General features: G+C 39.6%; 1 long non-coding RNA gene across 8 annotated transcripts in view; it reads right to left on the bottom strand.

Moving 5' to 3' along the window:
* The window catches only part of LOC130368337 (uncharacterized), a 72,707-nt gene that overhangs the window by 53,522 nt on the left and 2,429 nt on the right, over positions 1 to 16,756 (bottom strand). For 4 of the 8 annotated variants that reach the window (XR_008892421.1, XR_008892423.1, XR_008892417.1 and 1 more), the window contains exons 2-3: positions 6,930 to 7,135; positions 3,174 to 3,372 (exon numbers count right to left, since the gene is read on the bottom strand). The exons of 1 other annotated variant lie outside the window; for it this stretch is intronic. This is a non-coding gene — a long non-coding RNA (uncharacterized LOC130368337). Of the gene's footprint in view, positions 1 to 3,173; positions 3,373 to 6,929; positions 7,136 to 14,101; positions 14,624 to 16,756 lie in introns of those variants that run through there. 3 more of the 8 variants (XR_008892419.1, XR_008892418.1, XR_008892422.1) reach the window with 3 other exon arrangements.

The following is a 16,756-nucleotide window of genomic DNA, read 5'->3' as shown; positions in this document are numbered from 1 at the left end:
CAGTTTCACAGGATAGGTTCCACTCAGAACAGGCCTCACTGTGGTCGACCAAAGGAGTTAAGTGTACGTGCTTAGCGTCATATACAGAGGATGTCTTTGGGAAGTGAGTGAAGCCAGCATTGCTGCAGAGGATGAAGGGTGGGGGGGTCAACCGGTCAGTGCAGGGTATTATTCCGACAACTCCAAACGCACCTCAAAAGACGAACACTGCTTGCTAAAGATGCTGAGGGGAAAGGTGATGAACTGGCAGAGCATTTTTCCAGATCTAAATCCTATTGAGCATCTGTGGGACATCCTCAAACTGAAGGTGGGGGGGAGGCCTCTACCATCCACCAGCTCTGTGATGTCATCATGGAGTAATGGAAGAGCACTCCAGTGGCAATTTTTGAAGTTCTGGTAAACTCCATGCCCAAGAGGTTTAAGGCTGTTGAGTTATTTTGATGGGACACAACATTACACACTGTTATACAGGCTGTGCACTCACTACTTTACATTGTAGCAGAGTGTCATCTCTTCTCTGTTGTCACATGAAAAGATATAATAAAATATTTACAAAAATTTGAGGGGTGTACTTACTTATGTCAGAAACTGTAGCTGATTTCTCCATAAAACTGTGCCACACCTGTCCCCAGGTTGCATATGGTATTACAACTCGAAGGAAAATAGTTGTAAATAGTTCTTTAATCCTTGATAACCCCCCTTGAGGGCACAATTTCTCTATGCAAAATCATATACAAATATACACCAGCAATGTCAGAACCTATAGGGTTAAAAGGTTCTGACAGGTTCTTTGTTGTTTTTTGTTGCTGGGTTACGCCCGGCTGTCTGGACTGGTCAGTTGACCTTGATTGGAGCACCTGTTCAGTCACCATATAAGCTGGCAGTCTACTCCCAGTCTTTGCCTGCTAAAGAGCTCAGTTTGTACTCCTAGCTAGCTTTCAACTGTATCTGTAATAACTAGCATTTTGACCCTTTGGCTCCACTCTCTGACTCTGTTCTGGTATTAGCGATTTTGTACTTTGACAACTCCTGGGTTTTGACAGGAATAGTGGACTTTGACTTATTGTGTGAGTGTTTCTCCTGTTAGTCTGTCTGTTCCCTACTGTTCCTTGACCTGTGTCTGTATTATTGTATTTTATTATTTTGATAGTTGACTTCTATCACTTGTCTAGGGAGGGACTGTCACCGTGGTTACGGACCCATTGCCTAGGGCGGGTACGTAAGTAGGCAGGGATAAGGGAGTGGGCGAATATAGTGTGCACTCCTTCCCTGTCCCGACGTGACAGGCAAACTAAAGATATTTACCTCCTCGTTCCCAGGAGGATGCTGGAGAAGAGAAGTACTGACAATTGTGCTGGTGGTGGGTATATACTAGACAATGCTCCAAACTATAAACTGTAGAGCACCTACATTTTGTATTGGACCTGGACTGCTGAGTGGTATAACCAAAAAATAAATAGAAGCCACTATATCTGTGCTAGCCAATTCCACTCAAGTTTAAATGGGCACTGTCAGATATAAAAACTTTTGATATGTTGTAAAGCATGTATAACCAATAGGTTTTGCAATTGCTTTCATTAGAACATTTTCAGTATTTCATAGTGAAAAAGCCAGTCAAACAACTGCCCCCCCCCCCCCCCCCCTGCCTCCTGGAATGCATTCACTGCTTCTGTGAACACTGCTTCGTCCTGGACTCCGGGACGTTTTGGAGGGGGGAGGGGCTGTACACACTGCAGAGACTCAGGTGAAGAGAAGGGGAGGGGGAGAGGCAGGAAGACTGCTGCCGGCTCTCACACAGCAGACATCAATGAGAGAGGCAGAAACATGCATTGCAGACGAAAAAGTAAGTGTCCAAGCATGTGTGTGTGTGTGTGTGTGTGTGGATATATATATATGTGTATGTGTGTATATCAGTGTGTCTATCTAATGTGTATGTGTAAGAATATATGAACCCAGTGTGTGTGTGTGTGTGAGAGAGAGAGAGATAAAGGGGGACTACCTCCTGCTGTTGCAAAACTACAGCTCCCAGCATGCCCACGCATCATTTGGCTGTGCAGGCATGCTGGGAGTTTTAGTTTTGCAACAGCAACAGGGGTTCCCAACACCCTGGTTAGGAAGCACTGGACTGAGGAGAGGGAGGGGGAGTGGCTATCACAGTGAGTACCCGCCCCCCTGCTTCTGGGGGATAAAATTAAGGTATTTCAGAAATAAAGCAAATTCTGAGAGAAATGTAGGTCACAGACACATACAAAGTACATGTACATGATCAGGATGAGATGCTGAGCAACATATAGCAGGAAGTTCAGTGCTGACAGCACCCTATTCCACTCTCGATGTTGGGGGTCACCAAAGTATACGTGGCTCAGCAGGATCCGACTATGCTATATACATTTAGTAGACTTAAAGGGGTACTCCAGAGGGAAAAAAAATTCAAATCAACCAGTGACAGAAAGTTAGATAGATTTGTAAATTACTTCTATTTAAAAAAACTTAACCCTCCCAGTACTTATCACCTGCTATATACTACAGAGGAAGTTGTGTAGTTCTTTCCAGTCTGACTACAGTGCTCTCTGCTGACACCTCTGTCCATGTCAGGACCTGTCCGGAGCAGGAGAGGTTTGCTATGGGAATTTGCTCCAGCTCTGGACACTTCCTGACATAGACAGGGATGGCAGCAGAGAGCACTGTGGTCAGACTGGAAAGAACTACACAACTTCCTGTGCAGTATACAGCAGCTGATAAGTACTGGAAGGATTAAGATTTTCAAATGAAAGTCATTTACAAATCTGTTTAACTTTCTGTGGCCAGTTGATTTTTTTTTTTTTTTTTTTTATTCTTGAGGATTATCCCTTTCATTTATTTTTTATGTAAACCTTTGCTTTTTCTGGGTTTAGGAATACAGTGGGTAGTCCTCCTGGAAGACTGACAGTTTCTGAGTTTCTATACATTTATAGGGGCAGACGGCCAATCACTGAGTAGAACCACCCACTGGACTCCTAAGCAAAGAATGAGAAGGGTTTTGATGAATAAATAACTCATTTTGTTGATTTTTTTCCAGAAACATATATATAACTATATCCTTAACTTGATTTTTTATTAAGACATTTTAGACACTTTGTTGTCTTTACCCGATCAATACTGATACAGGACAAGTCTGCCAGAAGAGGGCGTACCTTCATAATAAGGCATATGGAGTCTGGTAGTCCTCAGAAGACCTTCATTCTGATGGTGTCATCAAACCACACAGATAACCTCACTGGATAACTAACCCTTGGGTTCTGCATCATTTCGCAGGGGGGCATCCTATCCAGGCGACTTTGTATCACCCTCCTCTATCAAATGACTGAAAGTGGAAAAAGTGGGTAAAGAAATCTGAAAAAAGGAAAGAAAGGACAGGAAATATTCTGGAGTTATAATGTTTATAGCAGAGCATGGATCAGGGAGGAAGAGATAGAAAACAGCATAAATACCAGTAATGAGATAAGCAGAACAGGATAGGAAACAGCAGTAAGGACATTTCTAATCGTGCTGTAATTCTATGGTTAATAGCAATTGAATTAAAAATTATGGTAAATATGAAGACATGCTAAGCCTCTAGATGCTGAAAATATCTATGTCTATGCCAGTGTTTCTCAACCAGGGTGCCTTTAGCTGTTGCAAAACTACAACTCCCAGCATGCCCGGACAGCCTTAGGCCAGTGTTTCCCAACCAGGGTGCCTTCTGCTGTGGCAAAACTACAACTCCCAGCATGCCCAAATGGCCTTAGGCCAGTGTTTCCCAACAAGAGTGTCTCCAGCTGTTGCAAAACTACAACTTCCAGCATGCCCGGACAGCCTTAGGCCAGTGTTTCCCAACCAGGGTGCCTTCAGCTGTGGCAAAACTACAACTCCCAGCATGCCCAGACGGCCTTAGGCCAGTGTTTCCACACAAGAGTGTCTCCAGCTGTTGCAAAACTGCAACTCTCAGCATGTCCGGACAGCCGTTGGCTGTCCGGGCATGCTGGGAGTTGTAGTTTTGCAACAGTTGGAGTCACCCTGGTTGGGAAACACTGGTCTGTGCAGTAGCTATTAAATAACACTTTCCAAGCTGCCAACATCCACCAAAATGTATTCAATTAATCCACCAATTATTCTGTGGAGAACTGGAATAGGAAGGTTTCTATGCATTATTCCCAACCTCCCCATACACACGGACATTTGGCACGGTTAAATGTTCATGTGTTCTTTATGGGTAGGGGTAAGCCACAGCCAGACAGCTCGTGTCTGTGCATCCCTCGCAAAAACAATAGGTGCTAGAAAGTTAAACAGATTTGTAAATTACTTTTATTTAATAATCTTAACCCTTCCAGTACTTATCAGCTGCTGTATACTACAGAGGAAGTTCTTTTCTTTTTGAATTTCTTTTCTGTCTGACCACAGTGCTCTCTGCTGACACCTCTGTCCATGTCAGGAACTGACCAGAGAAGAATCAAATCCCCATAGCAAACCTCTCCTGCTCTGGAAAGTTCCTGTCAGGGACAGAGGTGTCAGCAGAGAGCAATGTGGTCAGACAAAAACTTCCTGTGGAGCATACAGTAGCTGATAAGTACTGGTAGGATTAAATGGGCACTGTGACCAACTTTTTTTTGATATGTTGTAGTACTTATGTACTACAACATATCTCCAATATAGTTTCATCATTTTTATTTTTTTTTCATTAAAACAGTTTATTTTACATTTGAAAACCGCCTGAATTCGGACCGATGCCGGCCGGGCAATCGGTCCTAATTCATTCAGGCTGCGCTCGCTCCCTGCCTGTCAATCAGAAAGGCGGGAGTGAGCGCTGAGAACAAAGGATGTGCGCATTGGCTTGCACGCCGGTCCCGCCGCCATGCATACACGCTTCGGTGCGGACTAAGTCCTGCACTCCACTCCTGAAATTGGGTATGTCTTTTTTGGGGTGGGGAGCGGGTTGCGGGGTTCGGTGAGCGGGTTTGGGGGTTGCGGGGTTCGGGGGAGCATGTTGCGTGGCCATAACAAAGATATTGTCTTCAACACAGGGTGCCTTCAGTTGTTTCACCACTACAACTCCCAGCATGCTCTGACAGCCAATAGATGTCAGGGCAAGCTGGGAGTTGTTGTGGTGAAACAGCTGGAGGCACCCTGTATAGATGAACTAAGGGCCGAAGTCGGCCCCCCCAGCAGGCATCAGTGACGTGGTGCCTGCTGGGGAAGTCTGCCTGGTAGTGAGCACACTACCAGGCAGACAAAAAGCCATTTCTAAGATTATTTAGGCAGGGACAGAAAATAAAAATAAAAAGGATGGTGGGAGCTTTCTGACATCAGTTGATTTAAAAAAAAAAGTGGAGTACCCCTTTAAGTGGCTCTATATGAAACTGGCACTAGACCTTATGTGAATCCTTGCAATAGAGAATTTAGATTATATGCCCCTAGGGGATAGAGATCAATGTTAGTACATCTGCTGGACAGCACTATGCTACACGTCAGTGCTATAAAAAAAATATAGCTAATAATACATTAGGTTATCGCAGCAATATGCACTAAAGTATTATGAAAGTATTAAACTATATATGTGTACAGTTGCGCAAAGCATCAGCACGTGAATATAATTCTAGAATAATAGATTGCCAATCCAAAATCGCCCTGATAGGATTATATTCATTCTAGAAGTATATATAGCATAAGTTTTTATTTCTTAAATGTCTCCTGAAAATACATGGAAGTCCAACATTTCACTTTATGCAGTGGACTGATATATATCATCTGCGCAAAAAATGTATCGATGTTTTTTGTTTTTGTTTTTTGCGCAATTGCGCTTTTTTTGTATAGAATCTAAGACTGCTATCAAGGACATGTAGAAAAGTGTCAGACGCTACACTGTTTTCATCCAAACAAGCATGGCTCTTCAAATTGCTTTTTTTGTGGGGGGTTTCTTGTTGGAAGTGGCTTGTTAATATGTGATGTCATTGCACAGTGTTTTCCCTTAGGTTACTTCACAATTAAAAGTAGATTTAGCTTTTTAATGGTCTATTCACGCGTACAGTATTCTGCGCAGATTCGACGCACAGGATTTTCTGCTGTAGATTTCAATGTAAACAGAATGACTGAACACAGCTTGAAATCCTGCGCATCAAATCTGCGCAGAATACTGTACGTGTGAATAGACCCTAAATGTGTTTATTTTTCAAACATAAATTATCACCAACATGAACCAGAAAAACAAGACATCATATTGCAAACACATTAAAACAAACACAATAAAATATAGGGATACAATAAAAAATAAAAATAAATAAAAATAAAAACGTGTTTTAAAATCAGATTTGGCCATTTTGTGGTAGCACAAACCAAAATGAATGATTCTCGCTCGGAAAAATTTTCCTTCTTAGTATATCCTAACCTGCTCCTACGAGACGTGCCAATTTCTCGAGAGGGACCAGGTGTAGGAGAAGAATCTCCCTCTTAGGCAAACTCACCCGCAGAGGTGCGGGATCACGGAACAGCATGGCAGGTAGTCCGGCGGCATCCGGAGTTGCATAGGCTACCGGAGGTGCGGGATGATGGAACAGCATGGCAGGTCTCGCCGAAGCGCTCAGAGGCAACGCCGGTCGTTTCACGCGACAGTGCGCGCTTCTTCCGGCCTTCCGGCCGGAAGAAGCGCGCACTGTCGCGTGAAACGACCGACGTAGCCTCTGAGCCCTTCGGCGAGACCTGCCATGCTATTCCGTGATCCCGCACCTCCGGACGCCTTAACACCAGCCCAGCGGTGAGTGCATGCTATCGCTTCTTTATGTTTTTTTTTTATAATTAATATGTTCAAATAATATCCTTTCTATAATTGAAATAGCAAAACAGAGAAAGATCAAACAACAATTATTTAAGCTGACTTTGGGAAAAACAGACATTTACCACTGAATAGAGCAAAATACCTTGATGCAGCGTAGACCTTTTTGACAATCTTGTGCACTTTGGAAGAGTGGTTGAAGTTTGAAGTTTGCACCTAATTTATCATGAGGCTTGCACTAAAATGGTAAATTTGTCACAATTGCGCAAAATTTGCACATCTTGAAAGCGTCCACAATATAGTCTAAAATACACCAAGATTGATCCATGTCCCTCCATGTAATTTCAATGTCTAAAAAAAAATTCAGAAGTGTGATCACATGCTATGTGGACCAAAGAGAGCTGTGTGTGATGGTTACTTGTCATATGGCAATTGAGTTAGTGGCTGCAGTTGTAACACAGTAATTCACTTCTCCAATTACATCTCTACTAAATACTTCTCCAATCTAATATTGTTTTCTTAAGCAATGTGGAATTCTAGATTGCAGATAAGTGCTGGGGTTGATGTAGTGTCTAATGATAGGGATGGGGAGGATCATCAGTAATTCATCTGGAGCTGTTAGGAATGTAGAGCAAATCTGAGCTTTCCCATCCCTGACACCTATTAATCTTTCTCAGACACTTTTCAATAGGTATCTCCATCTGAGTCCAGAGTGTGAATACCCTGACATTGGCACAGTCTATCCTCTGACACCTTCATTCCAGGGCTTCCCTCATATGTGTACAGGTACAAGAAAAGCTACAAACAGGATGAGCACAATAATACAACTACACTATAAAAGCACCAATTGCATGAAGGTATAAAGTAAGGAAAGTTCTGCAATCAACGCCTGCAAGACTTCAATCTGCAATCTGACAACAGACAGCAATAGCCCTTCACTAGTGGTGTGTGTATATGTGTGTGTGTGTGTGTGTGTGTGTGTGTGTATGTGTGTGTGTGTATATGTGTGTGTTTGTGTGTGTGTGTGTGTGAGTGTGTGTGTGTGTGTGTATCTCTTATCTGTGAGTTTATGTTTGTGCATATGTATTAGTGTATATGTGTGATTATAGTCTGTGTATATGTATACTTATATTTTTGTATATGTGTTCTGTGTATATGTATACTTATATTTTTGTATATGTGTTCTGTGTATGTGTATACTTATATTTTTGTATATGTGTTCTGTGTATATGTATACTTATATTTTTGTAGATGTGTTCTGTGTATATGTATACTTATATTTTTGTATATGTGTTCTGTGTATATGTATACTTATATTTTTGTATATGTGTTCTGTGTATTTGTATACTTATATTTTTGTATATGTGTTCTGTGTATATGTATACTTATATTTTTGTATATGTGTTCTGTGTATATGTATACTTATATTTTTGTATATGTGTTCTGTGTATATGTATACTTATATTTTTGTATATGTGTTTTCTGTGTATAAGAATGCTTACATCTGTGCGTGTGTGTGTTTATAAATACAAAGATGTGTGTGTGTCTCTTATCTGGGAGTTTATATGTTTGTGCATTTGTATTAGTGTTAGTGTATGTGTCAGTGTAGTCTGTGTATATGTATACTTATATATTTGTATAAATGTGTATGTGTTCTGTGTATATGTATACTTATATTTTTGTATATGTGTTCTGTGTATATGTATACTTATATTTTTGTATATGTGTTCTGTGTATATGTATACTTATATTTTTGTAGATGTGTGTTTTCTGTGTATAAGAATGGTTACATCTGTGCGTGTGTGTGTTTATAAATACAAAGATGTGTGTGTGTCTCTTATCTGGGAGTTTATATGTTTGTGCATTTGTATTAGTGTTAGTGTATGTGTGAGTGTAGTCTGTGTATATGTATACTTATATCTTTGTATAAATGTGTATGTGTTCTGTGTATATGTATACTTATGTTTTTGTATATGTGTGTATATGTGTTCTGTTTTTATGTATATTTATGTGTGTGTGTGTGTGTGTGTGTAAATAGAAAGATTTATATGTGAGTGTGTGTTCCTATCTATGAATTTGGGAATGAATGTGTCTATATGTGTATGCCTGTCAGTGTATGAGTAGTCAGTGTATATTTATTTTAATGTATATATTTAAATGTTAGTTGTGTGTGTGTGTGTGTGTGTGTGTGTAAATAGAAAGATGTGTATGTGAGTATATGTGTGTGTCTCCTATCTGTCAATGTGTGCCTTTGTGTTAGTGTATGTGTGTAGTGTATATGTATGCTTATATCTTTGTATATGTGTGTTCTGTGTATATGTATACCAATATATGTGTGTGTGTGTGTGTGTGTGTGTGTGTGTGTGTGTGTGTGTGTGTAAATAGAAACATTTACTCTGTATGTGAATGTGTGTTCCTATCTATGAATTTGTGAATGTGTCTAAATGTGTATGCTTGTCAGTGTATGTGTATGAGTATATAGTCAATGTATATTTATATTAATATGTAAATGATATTTAAATGTCAGTTCTGTGTGTATAAATAGAAGGATGTGTATGTGAGTATATGTGTGTGTCTCCTATCTGTGAGTTTATTAGTGTCAATGTGTGCATTTGTATTAGTGTTAGTGTATGTGTGTAGTGTATATGTATGCTTATATCTTCGTATATGTGTGTTCTGTGTATATGTATACCAATATGTGTCAGTGTTTATATGTCTTCTGCAGTTTGTATCTTTATAAATTAGTAGATCTACATACTGAATAAGTTATACAAAGTTGTTAAAATCCCAAGTAATGTGAAATGGTTAAATGAACAACTTAATATCCAACATATCTAAAGTTATTTTCTGTCCCGGTCCCAGATTAACTCCATGTGTCCCGAACCCATCACTATCTTTGCAGGTCATGCCTATAGTTTTAATTTCCAGAACCATCAGCCAGCTTTATTGTCCCTTCCTTGTCCCCTATTTCTATCACGTGACTGGTGCATCTGTGGAAAGGTTTTCTATGTAAATGAGAGAAAGTAGAGGGAGTTAGAAATAAGTGGCATTCCTGCTAAGGAGAAATCATTGAAACAAATGAATCCTGCGCCGTTTCCATTGACATGGTGATCCATCATCCCCAGCAGCGCTGCAGACACTGGGAGCCATCCTGGTGCTGGCCGTCAGGTGTCCTTACAGTGCACCTGGGGGCCCCAGACAGAGGGACACGTGATTACTTGGAGGTATAGATACATATCCCTGGTATTTCTGTCCCCGACATGTGCCTGTGTTTACAAACATATTTACATACCTGGGACAGCTGCAACTAGAGCAGAGACTATAAAGTCTGTATACACATGTACTAGTGATCTCATATGTACACAGGGGGAAAAGATGATTGTCCCAGGCAGGAACCAGTTAAACACAATGGCACCTATACTTTACACTGTTATCATTTCTATAGCATCAAAGCAGAGGGGTGGAGGGGGGGTATAAAGGTCAGGGACATCAAAAACATCCTATAGCCTGGGTGTTGCATTGCACTCAGTAATATTTGTCTAGACCAGTGTTTCCCAAGCAGGGTGCCTCCAGCTGTTGCAAAACTAAAACTCCCAGCATGCCCGGACAGCCACTCAGTAATGTTCGTATAGACCAGTGTTTCCCAAGCAGGGTGCCTCCAGCTGTTGCAAAACTAAAACTCCCAGCATGCCCGGACAGCCACTCAGTAATGTTCGTATAGACCAGTGTTTCCCATGCAGGGTGCCTCCAGCTGTTGCAAAACTACAACTCCCAGCATGCCCGGACAGCCACTCAGTAATGTTTGTATAGACCAGTGTTTCCCAAGCAGGGTGCCTCCAGCTGTTGCAAAACTAAAACTCCCAGCATGCCCGGACAGCCACTCAGTAATGTTCGTATAGACCAGTGTTTCCCAAGCAGGGTGCCTCCAGCTGTTGCAAAACTACAACTCCCAGCATGCCCGGACAGCCACTCAGTAATGTTTGTATAGACCAGTGTTTCACAAGCAGGGTGCCTCCAGCTGTTGCAAAACTACAACTCCCAGCATGCCCGGACAGCCACTCAGTAATGTTTGTATAGACCAGTGTTTCACAAGCAGGGTGCCTCCAGCTGTTGCAAAACTACAACTCCCAGCATGCCTGGACAGCCACTCAGTAATGTTCGTATAGACCAGTGTTTCCCAAGCAGGGTGCCTCCAGCTGTTGCAAAACTACAACTCCCAGCATGCCTGGACAGCCTTTGGCTGTCCGGGCATGCTGGGAGTTGTAGTTTTGCAACAGCTGGAGGCACCCTGCTTGGGAAACACTGGTATATAAACGCAGACGGAACGAAAGCCATTGAAATATTTGCAAGAAATGACTATCTATAGTGACGCAGTCCCTTCTATAGTGACGCAGTCCCTTCTATAGTGACGCAGTCCCTTCTATAGTGGCGCAGTCCCTTCTATAGTGCCGCAGTCCCTTGTATAGTGGCGCAGTCCCTTCTATAGTGCCGCAGTCCCTTCTATAGTGGCGCAGTCCCTTCTATAGTGGCGCAGTCCTTCTGTCTTTACATCCTCTATACAGTTCTATAGGGATGGGCACAGCCCAGCAAACGACTTGACCCCCTCGGTGCCAGGATCGCCGAGACAATGCAGACAGCTGACAGGAGTCAAATGTTTCTGTTATTTTACAGAGGACGAACCCTTTGGAATATTTTGGGCGACACATAAGCTTTCTTCATTTTAATAATCCGTCGTTATAGATTTTGCGTCCAATCCTGATATTAATCGCACAGACAGTGTTTCAGATCTCAGCATTTTGGAAATGAGAATTAGAATTCCACGTGACACATGGAACGTTAATGTATCATTTATTTTTAGAATTAATTTTAGAATGAATTATTACTGACGTGTATGACAAGTTCACTAAATAAATGTATATATATATTTTTTCATCTAGCTTTCTTAAATTTCTACATCATCTACTTTTATCAATCTGTGTTTTTATCTTTCTTTTATCTGTCCTTTTTTGTCCTCTTCTTTCTTTCTTGTATCAATCTTTAGTTTCCCTTCTATTATTGATCTGTTCATATTTCTCTAGTCCATCTAGTTATTATTTGTGCAACACTTTATAATTTATCTTGTCGACTATCATCTATATTTTATTATTCTATTATCTATTTTGGTTTCTATTATCCCATCTCTACCAATGTATGTTTTGTCTACATAAATTCTCCATGTATACATGCTACCACTCGCCTATCCTTAATATATCTATTATATATGATTTTTATACATCCTGTGTTCTGTGGGCTTTGTATGTTGCCATATAACATTTGAAACTAAACAACTTATCGATTCATAAACATCGATTCCAGGGGTGCTCAGTGGAATTAGATATATTACCCAGAACAGTGTATACACAATCTAGTGTAGAATTAAGACAAACTCTTCTCCACACACCTGAAATGACTGTATTAAGATGATAAAGTGAACCTACAGTAGCTTTTACATGGATTAAATCTTATTAATCCCATTGACCTGACTCCTGTGTCCTGGTGCACAAATAGTATTAATAGTATCTTTGTGTCTCAGACACTGCCAGTGACTTCAATATACGTGTATGTGTAGAGATGTGTACATGAAGTGTTCTATGGGGGGGGGGGGGGGTTCTTTCCTGCAATCCCCTCAGTGACACCAGTGACCAGAGGGATGATTTGCAGGTGTCTCAAAATATTTTTATTGTTTTTCCAAATTTCTTCTATCAGACACATTTATGCAGCACATACTTGACAAAATATGTCAGGGTTAAACCTAATGTTCTCTGGCGACTCTATTTAACCCTAACATGCATGGAATTGTGGTCTTTCTGTACATCATTTGAATATTTATTTTCACTTCATGATAATGTCCAGTGCTGAAATGAAGTATCTTACTGTTAGTATTATATGTGTATCTCTGGCCTCGTGGTCATCAATGCATAATGACTGTGTCAGGCTTGTATACCCATAACACTGTCTCAGGTAGAAAGAATAACTGACGATATCGCGATATCATGATGGATTATCTCAAAGTTAAGGATTTTCACAGGGACTAGATGCTGAATCAGTTCATTTCAAATTTGGGACATATTTCTGTTTCTTAATTGAGAAATATTTAAAGATTGGTCCTTGTTGTATTGACTATATTGAATTAGGATGTGTCCAGGTTTTAAAAGCATCTATTAGCAGTGTGAACGTTAACAACTTCTTCCAAAACTAGATAGATAGATAGATAGATAGATAAATAGATAGAAGAGAGATGATTGATTGATAGATAGATAGATAGATAGATAGATAGATAGATAGATAGAACATAGATAAAAGAGAGATGATTGATAGATAGAGTATAGATAGATAGAACATAGATAAAAGAGAGATGATTGATAGATAGATTATAGATAGATAGAACATAGATAAAAGAGAGATGATTGATAGATTATAGATAGATAGAACATAGATAGAAGAGAGATGATTGATTGAAAGATAGACAAACAGACAGATAGATAGATAGATAAATATAAAGATAGATGATAGATAGAACATAGAAGATAGATGAATGATTTGAAGATAGATAGACAGAGAGATATATGATAGATAGATAGATAGATAGATAGATAGATAGATGGATAGATAGACAGACAGATAGATAGATAGATTGATAGATAGATAGATAGACAGATAGACAGATGATATATAGACAGACAAATAGATAGATAGACAGACAGACAGATGATAGATAGATAGATAGATAGATAGATGATTGATAGATAGATATATAGATAGATAATAGATAGATAGATAGATAAATAAATAATAGATAGATAGACAGATGATAGATAGATAGATGATAGATAGATAGATAGATAGATGATAGATAGAAAGATGATAGATAGATAGATAGGTAGATGATAGATAATAGATAGATAGATAGATAGATAGATGATAGATAGATATATAGATAGATGACAGATAGACAGATAGATAGATGATAGATAATAGATAGATAGATAGATGATAGATAGATAGATGATAGATAGATAGATAGATAGATAGATGGTAAATAGATAGATAGATAGATAGATAGATAGATGATGATGATGATAGATAGATAGATAGATGATAGACATATAGATAGATAGATAGATAGATGGTAAATAGATAGATAGATAGATAGATAGATAGATAGATGATAGATAGATGATGATGATAGATAGATAGATAGATGATAGACATATAGATAGATAGATAGATAGATAGATAGATAGATAGATAGATAGATAGATAGATGCTTGCAGTTACCTTTATGGATGTATTGATCCAGACAGAGACCTCTCCCTCTACTTGTTTTGTTTGGGGTCTTTCCCTTGACTCTGCTGTGTGGTAACAGTACTGGCACTGCTGGGGCTCCTAATCACTGACTATCGATTTCCCTAACTCTCTTCATCCAGCTAAAGACACATCTTAAAACACTGCGGCCCAGAGTGTGCTCTCTGCTTTCTACACACTAATAAAATGATTTACCTCTCTCCTCTCACTTCCACACATGGGAAGATCGTTGGAGCCCCAGCTATTTGTGTGTGATCAGTAAATATTTAGTGTGATGACATCTCAGCTTCTCCCCTGATCAATACTCATCCCTACAGGAGCCTTGTATTGTCCGGGACAGGGCTCAGGGCTTCATCAGCTGCTTCTCCTCTAACTGCATTTCTCACCCACCTCACCCCCTTCTCCCTCTTTCTGTATCTCTGTGTATGGATTTTCTTTTCTTCTTTCTCTATGTATCTTTCTTTCTTTCTAGCTCTTTAACTTGCGGTCTTCAAACTGTGGCCCTCCAGCTGTTGCAAAACTACAACTCCCAGCATGCCCGGACAGCCAACGGCTGTCCGGGCATGCTGGGAATTGTAGTTTTGCAACATCTGGAGGGCCACAGTTTGAAGACCACTATCTTTAACTCTTTTTCTCTGTATCTTTCTCTCTGTCTGTTACATTTTCTCTCTCCCTCTTTTTCTCTATCACTATGTTTTTCTTCTTTTGTCCGTCTTTCTCCATACCTGTCTCTCTCATTCCTTCTCTATATCTATCTATCTCTCTCTCTCATTCCTTCTCTATATATCTATCTATCCATCTCTCTCTTTCTCATATACATCCCATGCTTGCCTCTCTTTTCTTATCCCTTGTGTCTCTTTCTCACATGCTTTCTTTTCTACCTTTTATTCTTTCTTTTTTTGTCTGTCTTTCTCCATACCTGTCTCTCTCATTCCTTCTCTCTCTCTCTCTCTCTCTCTCTCTCTCTCTCTCTCTCTATATATATATATATATATATATATCATTCCTTCTCTATATATCTATCTATCTCTCTCTCTCTCTCTCATTCCTTCTCTCTCTCTCTCTCTCTCTCTCTCTCTCTCTCTCTCTATATATATATATATATATATATATAGATAGATAGATAGATAGATATATCATTCCTTCTCTATATATCTATCTATCTCTCTCTCTCATTCCTTCTCTATATATCTATTTATTTATCTATCCATCTCTCTCTTTCTCATATACATCCTATGCTTGCCTCTCTTTTCTTATCCATTGTGTCTCTTTCTCACATCCTTTCTTTTCTACCTTTTATTCTTTCTTTTTTTGTCTGTCTTTCTCCATACCTGTCTCTCTCATTCCTTCTCTATCTATCTATCTATCTATCCATCTCTTTCACATCTACATCCCATGCTTGCCTTTCTTTTCTTATCCAATGTGTCTCTTTCGCTCATCCTTTCTGCTCTACTTTTTATTCTTTCTTTAAATCTCTCTTCTTTTCCTCTTTCTCTCCCTTTATTCTCCCTCTCTAACACCTTTCTCTTACATTTCCTATTGCTTTTCTTTTCTTTATACATCATACATCCTTTTCCCTTACATATCAATTATTTTCAGTGTACACACCATTGTTCTGTCCAAATACTATTAAGTACTCAGATCTCCAGTTATACAAAGTAACTGGCATATTAGCAGAGTACTTTTCTCTTCCACAAAGCCATTGTAACAAGTCAACTTTGGGATCTGTTCACACTGCATTTTCTTATTTTGCATTGTGAATATAAGTTTGAATTAATAACAATAATTACTGATGTTGCCCTTAATAACAGTGCCTTGGACTACACAGTAGAGCCCTATGGGTTGCATTCTCGAACATTAATGCTGCCAGTATTGTATTGGCATGAGCTTTATGCCCCATAGCTATTGATTGGCACCTGTATATCTGTGGCTTTATTCTTGGGTCCAGGGTGACATATAAGAGAACTGGCTAATTGTCAATTCCTGGCTGCATTAATGTGGAGGATGGTTTTAGGTGTCTCTGCTTAATTGCCTTCCCTGACTGCCTTTAAGATGAGTGCTCAGTGATTGATAAAACACAGAATTTATTGTATTTAGCAAGAATACAGACAGAAAATGTTGCACAAGTTTTTTGGTTGAAAGAGCACATATAAGACTATTGAGAGTCATTGATCCGAAAAGACACAGAGAACAAGTAAAATCGATTTGAAGCGACCCTCTCTCTCCTTTTTCACACCATTCAGAGAGCCCTATTCCTTATAAGACAAAGGCAGTGCCTTGGGAATGCCAAGGAGGGGATCCAGGCTCAAGCAAACACCTCTCTGCCTTAATCTAGATCTAAAAAAAAACTGGTTTTATCACTCAACAAAAAAAGGGACCACGCTTAGCACGAGTTGTACTAGAAAGAGAACTGGTAATTATGACTCTTATGTGACAGCCTGGCTTCATTCTAATAATCTGCTGGGACTTAGGGGTAAGGATGCTCACCCTTGACCTTTCAGATCACCATGACAGCTATCTATATAATGTGGGCCAAAGTTTAAAAAACCTCTGCCAGTGAACTCCCTATGGTAGAAATAAAAGTTCTTGTGGTCATGGGTGGAATCCTATGGCACAGTTTAAAAAGGA

Source organism: Hyla sarda, chromosome 4 (assembly GCF_029499605.1).
Source record: "Hyla sarda isolate aHylSar1 chromosome 4, aHylSar1.hap1, whole genome shotgun sequence".
NCBI classification, from domain to species: Eukaryota; Metazoa; Chordata; class Amphibia; order Anura; family Hylidae; genus Hyla; species Hyla sarda.
The sequence above is the reverse complement of the archived record's forward strand: the minus strand, read 5'-3'. Positions and strand labels throughout refer to the sequence as shown.